The 15,547-nt window shown below is 35.7% G+C and overlaps 1 long non-coding RNA gene across 3 annotated transcripts in view; it reads left to right on the plus strand.

The window, feature by feature from the left end:
• The window catches only part of LOC116228778 (uncharacterized), a 153,660-nt gene extending 138,821 nt beyond the window's left edge, over nucleotides 1–14,839 (plus strand). For all 3 annotated transcript variants that reach the window (XR_016467342.1, XR_016467341.1, XR_004166864.2), the window contains 2 exons: nucleotides 6,997–7,080; nucleotides 13,365–14,839. This is a non-coding gene — a long non-coding RNA (uncharacterized LOC116228778). The remainder of the gene's footprint in view (nucleotides 1–6,996; nucleotides 7,081–13,364) is intronic.
• The last annotated feature ends 708 nt before the right edge of the window (nucleotides 14,840–15,547 follow it).

Genomic DNA, 15,547 nt, shown 5'->3' on the forward strand with positions numbered 1-15,547 from the left:
TCACAGCGGAAGCAATTAAAAATCCTTTTTTGCAGCATAATTTCTTTGTAATGTAGAGACTGATATTGTTTGGCATTGGAGTAAGCAGGCTGCGGACAGAGTATTTATATTTGTGACTGTATCCTAGATGGTATCTTCAGATCTCTGCATCTCAGGAGATTTTGCAAAACTGACCTAAAAGCATGTTTTATGAGATATTAATGTGAACATGTTTAGATAGTGGTCATGTGCATATATTTGTCTCACTTCCTCTCTGCTAACTGAATCTACTACTTGTGACATATTAGCATGCATTTTGTTTGTATACAGTTGGCTGCCTATGAACATATATATATATATATCATATATATATACACAGAAAGTATTTGGTAGCTTTGCGACCTTGAGATATAAGCCATTCATCATTGACTAGTCTAAGAATACACATCCTGGTATGTTTTATTCATAACCTTATATGTGTGTGTAAATATACACATACATGCAAGTAAATATTCATTTTGTACATATTACACATTATAACGAGTGTGACTTATAATTTCAAAAATGAAAGCCAGTGAGAGAAAATCATACAAGTGACTACTGTTTTCTCCTTTGATATCTTTCCAAATTGATGTTTCCATCTCATTGTTTTTGTATTTGTTTTTAACTTTATCTAAAAGATTTTAAAATGGGATATTATTTAACAAAGAAGAAAACTTTACCACTTTCTCATGTAAAGCTAATGTGACAATAAAACTGTCAACAAGGAGGCAAGATCAGTCTCACAAAAATCTTGAAACCTCTAAGTGGAATTTGCATAAAATAGTTCTGGTATTATTATTCACTGTTCTTTCAGTGACAGATATGTCAAGGCCTTAAAACCTAAAAGAACAATTATGCTATTGTATCTCTCGGAGGATTCAAGGGGTGTGTCTTTGGTGAAAAAGTGCTATTAGAGCTTTGAAAAGCAGTAAAAAGACAGCCCAAGGGGCTCTTTAGCTAGTCATTTTAAAAAGAATGCCTGGGCTTTAAGTGTCTTAAAGTACATTTATTCAACTCTTAGTTTGTGCTTTAAAAAAACTGCTTATAATTAATGGCTGCAACATTTTTTTTAACATTTGCATTAGCTATAAATAAAAACTCTTGATAAAACCATTATTGATTAACTTAAGCTGTGATTCTCTTGTGAATGCTTCTGTATTTCTGTCAAGCATATTGCAAATAATTATATATAAGCTTTTTGGTTAAGCTAATATTGAGGAAATCATTGAACAATTATAGACCAAAACAGGAACTAATCAGTAAATCCATTACTTGAACAAGCTAGCTTAACATAACATGTCTGACATTAAAAATGAGGGATTGATAAGTAATGTATCATTACATCTGGATGTGCCATAAAAGTCAGCAATTCGAATGTAATTTTATATTAAACCTGTTCATGGTTTTAGCTTTAGACTCCTTGGAGTCTGGGTAAAAATACATATTTTGAAATTCTGACTGGAGAACGGGTTGGAGCAAGGCTGGAAAGTAAAAAAACAAACAAACAAAAAACAAACAAACAACAACAACAACAAACAAAACCACTAAGCAAAGAGAGAAAATGTAAAGTAAGTATAAAGAATGGATTGGACTCGACAATATGAAGCAAAGAGACATCAAAAAGAATTTAAATAGGGAAAATCAACACCTGAATTAGCAAACTTTAATTGTCGCAGACACCAGCCAGATAATAAATGTAGTTTAGAGTAAGACCAAATATGGCATGAAATTAATTTATTTCATCCCCTTCGCTGTAGAACAGTGTAATTATGAACTTGGCAGCTAGGTGCTGCATTGGCCAGAGACCAGGTTAATATACAGTATTTGATTATAAAATGATTCATTATAAATACGGCAGGTCTAGCTTTTTTCTTATCAGGATTGTCATATATCAACATAAATAAATGAGGAGAAAGTGTTGGCCTTGTGCAACTATTTTGGTTATAAAAGCACAAATTGTTATTACAGAGCTCAGCAAAGTGAGGTTCTGTTCCCCCAGTAATATGTTCTTTACAGCTGCTGGAGATACGTGGAAGCTCTTCAGAGTTTAAAACACAGAAAACAAAGGAAATTATTATGCTTTCAATTTTATAAGAAACAGAATACACTAATCATAGAATCATAAAACCCAGAATAAAGCTAGCTGTTTGGAAAAATTAAGCTGTAAAATTTTTAATGGTGACCACTTCGACAGTGTCAGTAGTTAGAAAGTTTGATGAGGTATATACATGAGGTTATGTCCATATAATTTCAATTTTGCCATGCCAGTATTTAGGTAAAGCTGGCAGTGATATCTGATTCTGGATCTATATTTTATACGATATTCACTTAGTGTTTAAGTACCTATTCTAATTAAACTCAGTATGAATCTTGCAGGACATAGCACACTGTAATGCAGGGCATTCTGTATTTCATTCTATAGTTCATTCTATATTTACGCTGCTGGAAGTTTTGTCATCTTACAGACATGTAGAATTGGGGCTTGCTTTTGTTTTGTGATTTTGGTCACAGTTTGCAGTCTGCATGCAAACACGTATTTGTGCATAGATAAATAAGCAGAGCTATGCTTCTGTATCAGAACTTAATTTATTGCGACATTCTGACGCTGGCACTTGGGCCAACATGCATTTTATCACACTATTAGGTGATTTAGGATTCTGCAAAAATATATTATGCAAGTGTGGATGGATAGCACTTTATAAACATAAGACTGAACCTCTTATCTGTCCTTGAATTTTAGGATTGTCATTGACTTTGCATGAAAAATCCTCCCTATCCTTCCTCAATGTACAGTAGTGTTGTCTTTTAAAGATTAGGATTTATAAAGCAGAACATAATTGTCAGATTTTAAAATACAGTTAGGTTTTCTCTACAGCTGCATTCTTTGTTAAAAGCTGCTTAAATTCCCATATATTTAATGATGTCTTTTTAATGACTTTTCCTGATTTAAACCCTTTCTCCATAATTTCATTTTTCTTCTCCTTTTCTTTTTGTTCCCTGCTAATGTAAGAGCATCCTGACAGGACCATATTTAATTAAGGAAACAGGCCAAATTCGCATTTAGAAACCATTCAGTTTCAAAGCTGATGGGCAACGTGGTGGTGAAGGCTGAGGTGGTGTTTGTCTTGGTGATAGATTTTGTGAAGCAGTGAGTATTTAAGCACAGGCCTTGCTTTGCAAAGCCCCGGTGGACAAGCAGGAAGAGAAGCACTTGTGTTTTTTGCTCTGAATGCTTTAGGCAAAACTAGTTTTACAATCCCCATTTCTACCCCAGTATTCTTACCAGCCTTCACTGTGCTTTTTCATGTGGGCATTTCATCAGAAGAATGTAATGACAAGGAATTTTAAAAGAAAATAGGGCAGCAGCCTTGCTATTTGGCTAAAAAGGGTAGCAAGGAAGAGGCCATTATTAGTTTGACAGAGAAATAGGGAGTAAACTGTCAAAGCTGGAACTGCTGACAGGGTGGTGGGGAGGAGGTGCAATAAGGGCCAACTTGAATAAATAAGCAACGAATAAGCTTATAAGAAAGGGGGAAATGAGCTAAAATGTCATAATCAAGGGATTGATGGATTCAAGGTGTTGAAAAGATGTGTTGGACCAGACTTAAAGAGAAGGCAGATGTTCCTTAGTTGTAGAGGACTGTATAGAGAAGTTGGTGATACAAATATGTGGGAGTGTAGGAAGGAAAAGTTGTAGTGAAGGAGGTTTTTAGGATAAAAGAAAAAGATAAGGGCCTGACAAGTGCTTTAGAGCTATGGTCTAAAAGAAACATTTGACTGTTGAAGGTGTAATTCAAGAAGAAATGGCAGAATTTGGGTACAGCCTGGGGGAGGAAAAGTGTACAGCAAGAAACTGAAGAACCTATCAAAGCTGTAGGCCTGGCCAAGAGAAAAGATTGTGATTCTTATTACATACAGAAAATGATATCAGTGTGAGAGACACTCAGAATAGCATTTCTGAAAATTAACAGTGCTAATGGGCTTGCAGCCAGATGCTTAGAAATGTTGGCCCATTTTTTAATATATATATTTTTTTTCTGAAAGACGATGGGTTTATTTACATGACAGAAATAACTGTTGTCCAGATGTACCACCCTTGTTCCCACAGGACTCTCTGGGAATTGCTCTTCTAGGCACATATCTGTTCTCTGCAAGTAAAGTATTCCTTTCTTTAATGTCTCTAAAACTTAACATGCATCTTTAGGACAGGCATATGAAAATATGGAAGTAGACCCTGCATGTATTTCACTTTGCCTTGGTACGCTTCTGATTGCTGTTTGGTATAATATTTTTCATTAGAAACAGAAGCAAGTATGGCAGCCTGCAGGTTTCTTGTAGCTCCACAATGTCCAGCTCTTCTGAACGTAGAAGGGAAAGTACAAGAAACCTTATTAAATCTTGCTACACAATGAAATGTGTCTTACAGTTTGTAGCATCTTGATATGAATGAGGTATTTAAGTTGGTATGGGAAGTATATCAAGTTATTTAAGGTGGTACTTCAGTTTACTAGTTTCAGAGCTTTGAGGACAGGTGCTGTTATTTAGTATCTACAAAACTAAGTACAAGAGAGCCCTGATGTCCTCCAGGAGCTGACAAAATAAATAATAGTAGTTGGGAACAGTCTGTTGTTCTAACTGTTCTGCTGTTACTGTTTAAGTTTAAAGTGAAATGAAAGGATTGTCTTCACAGTTCTTACTGGTTATGGATTTTGGTGGTAGACGTTGTCCTTTTTAAAGTAAAATTTACTGTTTGTGTCAAGCCCTGGCCCTAGCAGTTGCTGAAAACCAAAAACGTCTAGTGAATTCAGGTGAACTCACGTAGTCAGCATCCTTCATGGCAAACCTCTATTCAAATAGATACATGTAAACACACGCACCTACTCTGCGCTTGGCATAAGATTTGAATACCCATAGGAAACAATTACCGGTGGTAACACCATTATTCTAACGGAAAGCAATGGCTAAACAACATCAAAGTGAAGCTGGAAACATTGCAGTGCAGTACTTGTTGCCTTGTGTTGTTTGTTCCAATACAGATTTCTGCTTTTTCCTTCATGGGCTGAATTGACTATCTATTGCATTTCTTATGCTTGGCATGCCTTTGTTCATATACTCTTTCCAGAATATATGCAATGTTTGGTAGATGTGGGAGCTGGAGCTGCTCTTCTCTTTCTAGATAAGAGCACTTCTCTCTCTCTTCCACCAAAAATGAGGAACAAAACAGTAGTGCTCTGCTTATGGGATCAGCTGTCAGTTTAAGGGCAGCTGCCATTGCATTATCCATACCTCAACAGAATGCTGGAATTTTTTCTTTTTCCAACATTATTAAAGGGAAAGCGAGGAGCTGGTGGCTAACAATTGAAGAACACACCTTCAGTTCTGCCTTCTCCAAATCTGCGTCCTTGCTCAAGAAGTTTGGTAGCATCTCTTAACTTGGTGGTATCTTAATACATTTTTGGTGGCAGTATTTTGAATAATTCAGATGGTGTCACCTATCATTAATCCCTGCCTCCTCTGCCAGTCAGGATTTTGACATTGTCTGTGGGTGGATAATAAGAGAGAGTACCTGAGAAGTTTCATTGTACTCCCTGCTAGTTTTGTTCTGAAGAAGGGCTTGCATATCTGAAAGCTTGTCTGTTTTTTTCTACCTATGTCAATTGGTTTATAACAAATTCTATTACTTTTCTCTACTAATCCTGTCTCTAGTCTATTGGTCATTGCACTGCACTTTTTCCTCAATTGCTCTTAAGTACAAATTCCTCCTCTTTGGTTATCTACTTTTTTTTTTTTTTTTTTTTTTTTTTCCCTATCTTCCTTTTATTTTTCCTTCTATCATCATTTCACTTAAAAATTAGAAGCATAAAACACAAGTCTAAAAATTTACACCTTCCATGTATGGTAGTTATACCTTTTGGCCATTTTGCATTTCACACCTATAAGGCTTTGTCTTTTTTTATTTCATTAATCTTTGCTTTTGAAGGCTTCTGCCTTCCACTAACAGCAGCCTATTTCAATGAATAGAAGCTTTGCAAAACTCTGAGAAAAGCAAGTTAAAGTAAGATTTGTCTTGACAAAAATGTCAGTCAGAAGATGTTTAATCTGACAGTATTTTCATCTTATGATTTTGAGGAAAAATCACGTTGAAAATTTTCAGAGGAGACCATAAAATCATTCAGAAAGGTAAATATTAAAGATTTATTTATTTATTTATTTAACATTCATTGAGTGAACATGTCATTACTAACATAGGAATTAAATTAATTATTCAGTCCAAGCTTTTATAATGTTCCTGTGCACAATTTAAATCCTTAATTGAGAACATTATTGGGGAATAAAGATTAGGAGTATGCAATGCATATTCTAGGAATCTTAACACTTCAACTCTTCCATTTGGAAAATAATGTCGCTTGTCCCATTTATCTTTTTATTCCTACTTTGTCAGATCTCATTTTTTTTTTGTATTGAGGATTTGTCTGAAAGTGAGACTAGATGATCTTAGAGGTCTTTTCCAATTTTATTCTATACTTTTTCCAAGGATTGTACACTTTTCCAAGAATATGTTTACAAATTCTTAAATAAGAAATGTCACCACTCTGTGATCCTACTATTACTATATTCTTTAAAATGGAATAATTCCTACAAAATAAACAGGTTCTCTAATTTTTTAATTTGTTCAAACTCTTTGTCTCCTGAGCTCCTGGGACAAAGAAATATGTTTTACTGTTTTCTCTGAGGGAGGAAGTTCTGTTTCTTGCTGGTAGACTGCGTCTTGTGGCTCTGAGGAGAGTGCAAGCAGCATGCAGCTCATTCTTGCCATTCTGTCACATTTCAGTATTGACTCTGAGGGATTTTATTCCCTTTTTCAGTGACTGAGTACCCTGCATGTCTTCTGGAGGGACAGTTCTTTGAAAAATTTCTTGGCAGTGCATCAGCTTACATGGTCACTAGAAGTGTTTGTTTCTCTACCTTCTGTAGTTGCAGTGAGATCTTTCAAGAACCAACAAGATGGAGAATCAAGAACAGGAGCTTACCATACAGTCTTGAGGACAACCAAAGCAGGTCAGTTTGGAACTTACTGTTTTGTTCAGATCTTCACTACCCTAGGGAAGAGTTGGTTGAGGTAGAAAAGAGAGAAAAAGCTATTTTGTTAGCATTTTTGGAGCAGTCATCAAAGAGTGACTCCTTCCTGAGAGACTGAAGATAGAATAAACCTCTTTGGTGAGGACTGGAAACAAGGAAAAGAAAAAGCAGTTTTTTGTGTTTAGATATGAAGATATAAAAAGGACACAAAGCTGTAACAGGCAGTTCATTTTCCTGTTTCATCCCCTGAATCTTTGTCTGTCATTCTGAAGAATGGATAAAAAGGCTTAAATTAACTTTTACATGTCTCTTCAGCCAAAGTTTACACTCCCACTAGTAATACAGGTGTAGTTTTACATACAAGTCAATTGAAGACAAAGTATTATGACATTTTCAATACATTCTTGAAAAACTTCCTGATTATTCTCCTTCCTGTCTCAAAATTGCTCTTACCTCCCTGAGACATTAGACAAAAGTTAATGTAGAAATGACCTGTTGGAAGATTACTACACAGCTGTCAAATCAGGCAAATAACTGAAGGCAAATTTTAACTATTACTGTAGCCTATCACTTTCCTATCATACTAGAAATATCTGTCAATGAGTGTTCTGCAAAAGAGGTATTCAAAGCAACTTGTTGCTGTAAATAAAATTGCAGCAAAGACAGTATTATAAAATTTCATGTGACCTTTTGAGAAAAGTGCTAATTTCATGGGGAGTTCTAGGAAAAAGTGCCAATTTAATGCAAATTCAGGGAGAAAAGATAGATTGGAAGGTCTTACTTAGGAAATAAAAGCTGTAATGACCATAAAAGATATACAAGCCTAATAATCATGAAAGCAACACTCTTTTAGTAGCATATATTAATCACCTCATATCATGCTGGAAAACTGTAGAAACATGATGTTTTAGTCTATGCAGTATGAAATTCAGCTGTACGTTAATTTCAGAATGGGTCTAAAAATGGATTCTTAAATGAGTTTCTTTTAGAGTTCTCTGCAGGCTTAAATAGTTCTGCCTCCTTGTAGCCTAGAAGTATCATGGTCATCCTGAGTTTAGATGTCTAGCCCACATGAATAAAGAAGTGTGGCTGATTATTTGAACAGACAAGTCTGAGCCCTGTTATTGCTCCTTCTCTTTTTACTCTTTGAGGTTTATGGGGGCATGAGCAGAGCACACTATATGAAAGCAGCACATTCAGCTAGTGATGGGAATAGTTTACTATTGAATTTGAAATGAATGTAAAATAAAAGGTGAAAAAAATCAGAGTAGGTTTTGTGATTATTTAGATTTTTGGTGATTTACTTGACTTTTCTGCTATAATGTAATCAGCGAGACAGGTGAAAAATGTAATAAGTATCTTTCAAAAGTGCAGAAACTGTTGAATTTGGACATATCTATTCCCAAAATTTCATTCAATCTTTCTTTGGAATTCTTGTCTACTTCCTGTGGATAATGCTAATAGCCAGTCTGAAACCATCAAAAGAATATAAATATAATTTTCACAAGGCAGGTGCTGCTCATTGCTGATCATATGTAATATGAGCATCTTACCACATTCAGTATTTTAATGATTGAGGTTGATTCTAGTGACAGTGGTCAGATTTCATGTAGATTTAGGTTATTGTTTGATACTGGTCTGGATTTGGGAAAGCCGCGAAGGTGCTCTGTGGTGTTTTGTGCCAAACTACAGAAATCTCTAAAGACAAGAGTTTGATTCATGATGTTTGTCACCATGAGATGAAAATGCATGAAAACGAATAATACTGCATGACTCTGCCTAAGTTAAAATCAGAAACTGCTTTTCTTTCATTTTTTTAAAACTGAAAAATTACTGAATGAAGGATGTTTACTGTATTTGAACTTTCTTCTCTTGAAGTTTTTTGTTAAGGTTTGTTAAGGTACTCTCACCTGTGTTTGCTGTTTATTCACCTCTTGAGTTGTTTGAACTGGAATATAAATTGCCTCTGCTATCCACAAACTAAGAGAACTCCATGGTGCTCCAATGGTTTCTCTGCAGAGTTGGAAAAAATGAATATATGTCAAAATTTGTGACCTCAGCTGTCACCAAAGTAGAAGCACAGAAGGAGGAGAAAGACATGGATATGGTGTAGAATGAAACTGTATAGCCCCTAATACTAAATGCTTAATAGAGAGATGATTCTTTGTGGAGTCATAGCTTTAAAAGGCAGTTTTATTGACTTATAGAGTACCTGTAAGTCCAGCAAAAGATAAAGCATTATCTTGCAGCAGTCCACTATAGTTTAGTGAGAGATCAAAGAGTTCTATTAACAGTGCAGTAGGAGGTAATATATATATAAAGTTTATGTAGCTCTGATGAAGCCCCCCTAGGGAACTGAAAGAGACTCAGTAGGTGAGAACTAGAGAATAAGATAAAGGAGCAGGGTGATGGGTGGGCAATTATTGCCAGTCTAGAAGGAGGAAGCAGAACAAATTATTCTAATGGTAGTTTTTAGGAATACATCTTGAATGCACAAGCTGATAGCAATAATTGAATGTGATAAAACCCCAGACAGTGAACTATCTTTTAGCACAAACATGTCAAGACAAAAATATCAAGTCACGTAAAGGCCCTCCCCCATTCCTGACATCATGGCTCAACATTAGTCATGGTTGGCAAACTTACTCTGAACTTACTGAAATTTAAATTAAAAAAAAAAAAAAAAAAAAGAAAAAGGGAAAATGAATGAAACTATCTTCTGTTTTTTCCACTAGTTGTTGGGACAGCTTGTGGAGGTGTATCTTTTTTGCAACTATTTCATGAAAAAGAAGGAAAGAGTTCTAAAATCCTAGAAATAATGGAGAGTCTAAGTAAAGAGTATAGCTAAGGCCATGGATCTACACCAAGAACTATTAAGACTAAAAATATACACTGTTTGCATTTCATGATTGTTAGTTAAATTTCAAAACTCTTAAGAGGATAGGGCAGAGAAATACAGTCATCCTCTTCTCAGAAAGATAAAAGGAAAAAGAGCTGTTTGAGCCAGAGATTCCCTGAGTTGTGTTGAACTGTTGACAGTGCTTGAAAAAGTATTCCTGTCTTTTCTCAAGTTTCACCAACTGGACTGCCTTCTCTGCACCCAGCACACTGTGTACCTTTGTCCAGAATCCCAGTACAAACCATTTCTAGGGGTGAATCTGTCTCTGCATTTGAACATAGAAAGTGGTAACACAGGGCCCAGTTCTGACCTGGAGCCCCAGATGTGACAAAGCTTTTATACAAAAACTGCAGGGAGATTCAGAAGAATATTTTATTATCTGGAAGTAACCAGGAGATACCCAGGCAGGGAGCAAGAACAAATGGTAACCTTTAAAGATTTTGTAGTCATTTGGGTAATCATAATTTAATTCAGTTTTGATACAGTGAAACCTGTAGTTACTTGTTACTGCAGACATGGCATATCATAGTAACAGTAATGTCACACCTGAAGGGAAGTTGATATTCATCACTAGTACATCTCACTGCTGATGAGCTCTGGCTAAAGGCTGAATAGGTGAATACCATCAACTGAACTTCCCCTGCTGCAGAAAATTTTCCTATGTCCATAGGAGTGTTCAAGGCCAGCATGGATGGGGCTTTGGCAACCTGGTCTAGTGCATGCCTATGGCAGGAGGTTGGAACTGGACAGTCTTTAAGACACTTACTTCTAAGTCTAACCAGTGGACAGTTGTAACTGTATGTATCTCACTGTAGGAGGGAACTAATAGCACCCACAATGTAAGATGAAAGGAATTTTAAATCCTTTTTACATTTAGTATAGATGCTTTTAATATTAAACTGCATGATATTAACTGAATGTCCGTGTTCAAGATGTATACTTGCTTTCTCAGGACTTAGAGGGTACATTTCTGGGAAACAATCCCAGTTCCCCTCCCCCCCCCCCAAAAAAAAAAAAAAAAGAAGCCCTTTCCCTTATGCTCTTATACAGATTTGGAGGATATAATTTCATATACATTCAGTTTTGGATTTGAGAAGAATTAGATTCATTGGCAAATGAATCATATACCATGCAGCATCTTTTCTTCCTTAAGTGTGTAGAGCCTAAGGCCTTGCATCAAATTGTACAGTACTCAATTTTTGAAGTTGAACCAATTTTATTTCTAGTTCACAAATTATTTGATTGAGTCAAGTGCAGTCATGAGGTGGAAAAGTGGTGATAGATGACTATGATAAATGCACTTTAAAGAAAAGTGCCCCAAGAAAGCTGTGCAGATGTATTCAGCTGCATAATATTGGATTTCCATGAAAAGGGTAGCCATTGATATGCTAGAAGAACTCCCTCTAATGGAATCATAATTAGTGCAAGCTACTTGCATCCTGTGCAAAGTCAACTTTCTTTTGTCACAGAGAAGAAAGTACTAGTATTTTAGTAAAGCTTGTTGCTTTGCTACTTTTTTTTTTTCCAAATGGACTTTAAATTAAATCCCTTTCTTAGACAATAATTGGAGATTGGAATTGCCTACTAGAGCTGTATTTGGAATTGTGATTTCTATATGTACTACTTATGAGATGCTGGAGTTAAGCTTTAACATTCAGCACTGTGAGTTGTCCGTGGGCCCTGAGATGTTACCTGGGCAATTAGTACCAAGAAAATGAATGACACTGGTAATTTACCCTGAAAAAAGAAATTACTATTATAATCAGGTGGTGGTGGTAGTTGGTTGGGTTATTTTGATTTTAGATTTTGGCCCGATGATTATCCCTGGAATCTGAGGGACTTCAAGGAGAAAACTCATCAGCTTAGAGTAAGGATGTTGTCTGCCATCCTAGAGCCACTCGTCTCTGCAATGAGGGTATAGATACCCCTGTCACCAAGTAACTTGGAACTACATCAGGCACCACTATAATGAGCCTTCATTTCCAGGATGTGAAAGTAGATCTGCTCATTCAAATGCCTGAAACTATTTGATTTGTTATGGAGATGCACTTAGGTCTTAGCTATATTACTGCTGGCTGAAGTCTCACTGAAGTCTGTATATACTACAGTAGCAGGGTTGAGGAATAAATAAATAAATATTTGCAATAGATTCTGCAGGGATCCATGTATAGCTGCTGTTTGAGAAATCTGTCTTATTTTTCAATACAATACAAAGAATATAAATGAAATCCAGAAAACTGGATTCTTTAGGTTTGATATGATGCCACTGAAAGCAGTGAAGCTTCTCTGATTTATAGGAGATGAACATCTCAACTGTAATATTTTATTATTGAATTTTAGAGAATAATTGAATATGAGAAAATTGTGCACACTCTTTATTTATTTATTTTCATAGCAGAGAAACAGGATTTTCCCAAACTTTTAATAAGTCATCATTCTTAGTGTGTAAATTTCATTATTTTGGCTGAGTGAATGTGTAAAGCATGAGTGAATCAATCCGATAGTCTTTATTTTAAACTGTTTCAGTATTAGTCATCAAAGCATTTTCTGTAGTTCACTACCCTGCTTAAATAGCAGAATTTGCTGCAATATTACTTATTAAGAAAGGGTTAAGAAGTGAAAGATGAAGAGCTCCAAGTATCATTGTTTCAGTACAAGCAGTGTTATGTCTCTGCTACAGTGCATAAAGAAAGGAAGAAATGCTGACAAGAAAAAATATCACACTTTTAAAAACTTTCCCGAGTCTAAGGAAGATACTTTTAAATTTGTGCCAGTTACAGTAATTAGTAAACTTGTTCTTAATAGTGTTGTTAAAATGTAATTTTTTCACACTTTCTCTGACTTTGACACTGCTGCTTTTTAAACTTCATTTTGCACTTTGTTCCATTGTTCTTTAATCTGCTGCACTTTGCATTTAGTATCACTGAAATTTCGCACTTACTATGTCAATAACATCTGGCAAAATTGCCACCTATTAAGAGTAAGTGTTCTTTTTTCTCCTGTGAGAAATGTGATGGTGTATTATATTGGTTTCCCTTGAGAGGCTAAGGAGACAATTTTAAAGCAGATAAATGCATTAAAGAAATAACCTGAACTATGAGAGAAGGTTAACGAAAGTCAGAAACTTTTTACTTTTTTTTTTTTTTATCCTTTTTCTTTTCCTTTAATAAAAGCATCTTGCACTTGAGGGGAGTGAAAAAATAATTTGGTTATGCAATCTTTTGCACATTTGGATGTATGTTACCTTTCATCATGCTGCTGCAGAATGTGTTATGTTCTCATAGGCTTTTATCTGCATCAATATTTTTTCTGCATATGTTGGATATGTGCCGATTTAATGATGAATTCCTTTGTGGAAACACAGGAATGGTTTTCCAGAGGTGCTGTAGACAGTTCAGGCCTGGCTTTGCATCTTCCACCTCCATGGTCCAGAACTAGTTCCAGTTCACCTGTGCACCATGCTCCTTCCCACAGCGCAAATATTCTACTGAAGGAAGGTGGGATGTGTTGGAGTCCCCTTTGCCTCCTCCAAACTCTACATTCCAGCTAGAAAAGCTTAATGACCTTCTGCTATCAACCATACTTGGGTGATTGATCCACTTCAGTCATGGTGCTTTCAAGAAGATCTTCCTGAATGAACATATACACGCTTCCCAAACTATGCCATTTTTACATATGCATTGCTAGTAAATGAAACTGAATTTACAGAAAGAAGTTCAGTCTGAGTGATAAACATTTCCTTTGCCATGGATAAAATCTGAGTGAAATTGAGCCATACATGTCATGCACGTGCTGAAATGTTGCTGTGTTTCCACTAACAGCATATAAGTCAAAGAGGAAAAAAACTTCATGGAAGGAAATTCTGTGGCACTTTTTACATTATGGGGTCAATATTCACAGTGCTGCCTCCCATGGCATTGCAGAAATGTGAGCTCAGAAGGGCTGAGGGAAATACAACCTGTTCCAGAGACTGTCACAGCCATAGGGAATCTTTCTGCTGACTTCAGGAGAGCTTTGATCTGAACCCACATTATAAATACAAACTATATGATCTGATTGAAAAAGCGGGAGGAATAGGAACATAATGAACTGAGACATGGGGATGTGGGATTTTGGTACTTCGGCAGATGGTGGAAGGGCATTCCATGTCTGCAAATCCTCATGTCGGGACTCTGTGTTGCAAACACAGTGATATCCTGCTTTGAACAAGGGACATGAGTTTTATATCTGGCTACATGCACAGCTCCAGTTAGCATAATGGGAACTTAGCATATATTGAATCACAGACAGAATAGACTTGACCGGAAAAAAATCTGTCCCAATGGAAAAGCAACTTAACAATTAGACTAAAAAAGCAGATTGTCCTAAAATTGATATACTTGATCTTTATTCAACATATTGTTAATGAAAAATACCTACATTCTTCATCTTCTCTGTACAGATACGAGACTGAAAAACATAAGCAGCTCGAATCTGTATGTCTGAAATTTTACTTGAGTAAAGCAACGTAGGAATGAGTGGAATGCTTTAGTTACTTTGATGTATAAGGTTATTATAGAATACATCTCATCTGAAATAATTAGAAATAATAATATTACAGATTTGCTATCTAGCTATAGTACAATACGTCTTCCAGTGGTTTTTGATTTGCATGTAATATTTATAATGTCATTTATTAGATTGTTTCTGTATAAATCTACCCAGGTGATGTGTTACTACTTAAACTTTGAATGTGTGTCTTGGAGGATACAGAAATAACAAAATAAAGCATGCTTGAACATTGTCATTCTTTTCTTTCTTTCACACATACAATTAAGGCTCAGGTATTTGCATCTGAATTGATTCTGATATAACATGGGGTTTACATACCACTGGTTACAAATAATGAGGTGCTGAAGAACAACAATTGCATTTCTCCTCCCAGATTTTTCCTTTTCTAAAATTTCTTCATTCTTTTTTTTTTTTTTTTTTTTTTTTTTTGCAGCTATTTAAAATCTTTTCTCTGACATTAATGTGTTTTCTTCTGACAGAGTGACTCCTCTGACACTATTTATTTTAAAATAATTTTATATCACGAAAGATTATTCTTATCAACACACAAATAAGACTCTAATGAGCACAAACATGAATCAAATACTCAAGTGTTGTCCAGTGTTATCCAGTGTGATACCGCAGGGCTCATTTTTAGCCTTCCTTCTAGAAGTGAGTCACTTCTAATTTCTTAATTTAGAAAAGATGACTTATTTCCTTGTGTTGAAAATCCACCAAGAATTTACTGTGGTGGTTCATTAACCTTTTCCCACTGGAGACAGAACTAGGGACTCAAGCAAGTTCTCAAGGTGACTGCATGACTAACCTATCCAAATCTTTTTTTTTTTTTTTTTTTTTTTCATTGAAAGACATCCTGTGATAGATAACATGCAGCTAGCTCGCGTGAGCCTTGTTCACACTTTGTAATGCTGTTCTTAGTAGGTAGTTCCCATGATTTCCTGGGGAGGATTCAGAGAGTAAGTCAAGGTTTGGCAACTTTTCAAAGTTGAGGTGCCA

The sequence above is a fragment of the Phasianus colchicus genome, chromosome 5 (genome assembly GCF_987193195.1).
Source record: "Phasianus colchicus chromosome 5, bPhaCol1.hap1.1, whole genome shotgun sequence".
Classification (NCBI taxonomy): Eukaryota; Metazoa; Chordata; class Aves; order Galliformes; family Phasianidae; genus Phasianus; species Phasianus colchicus.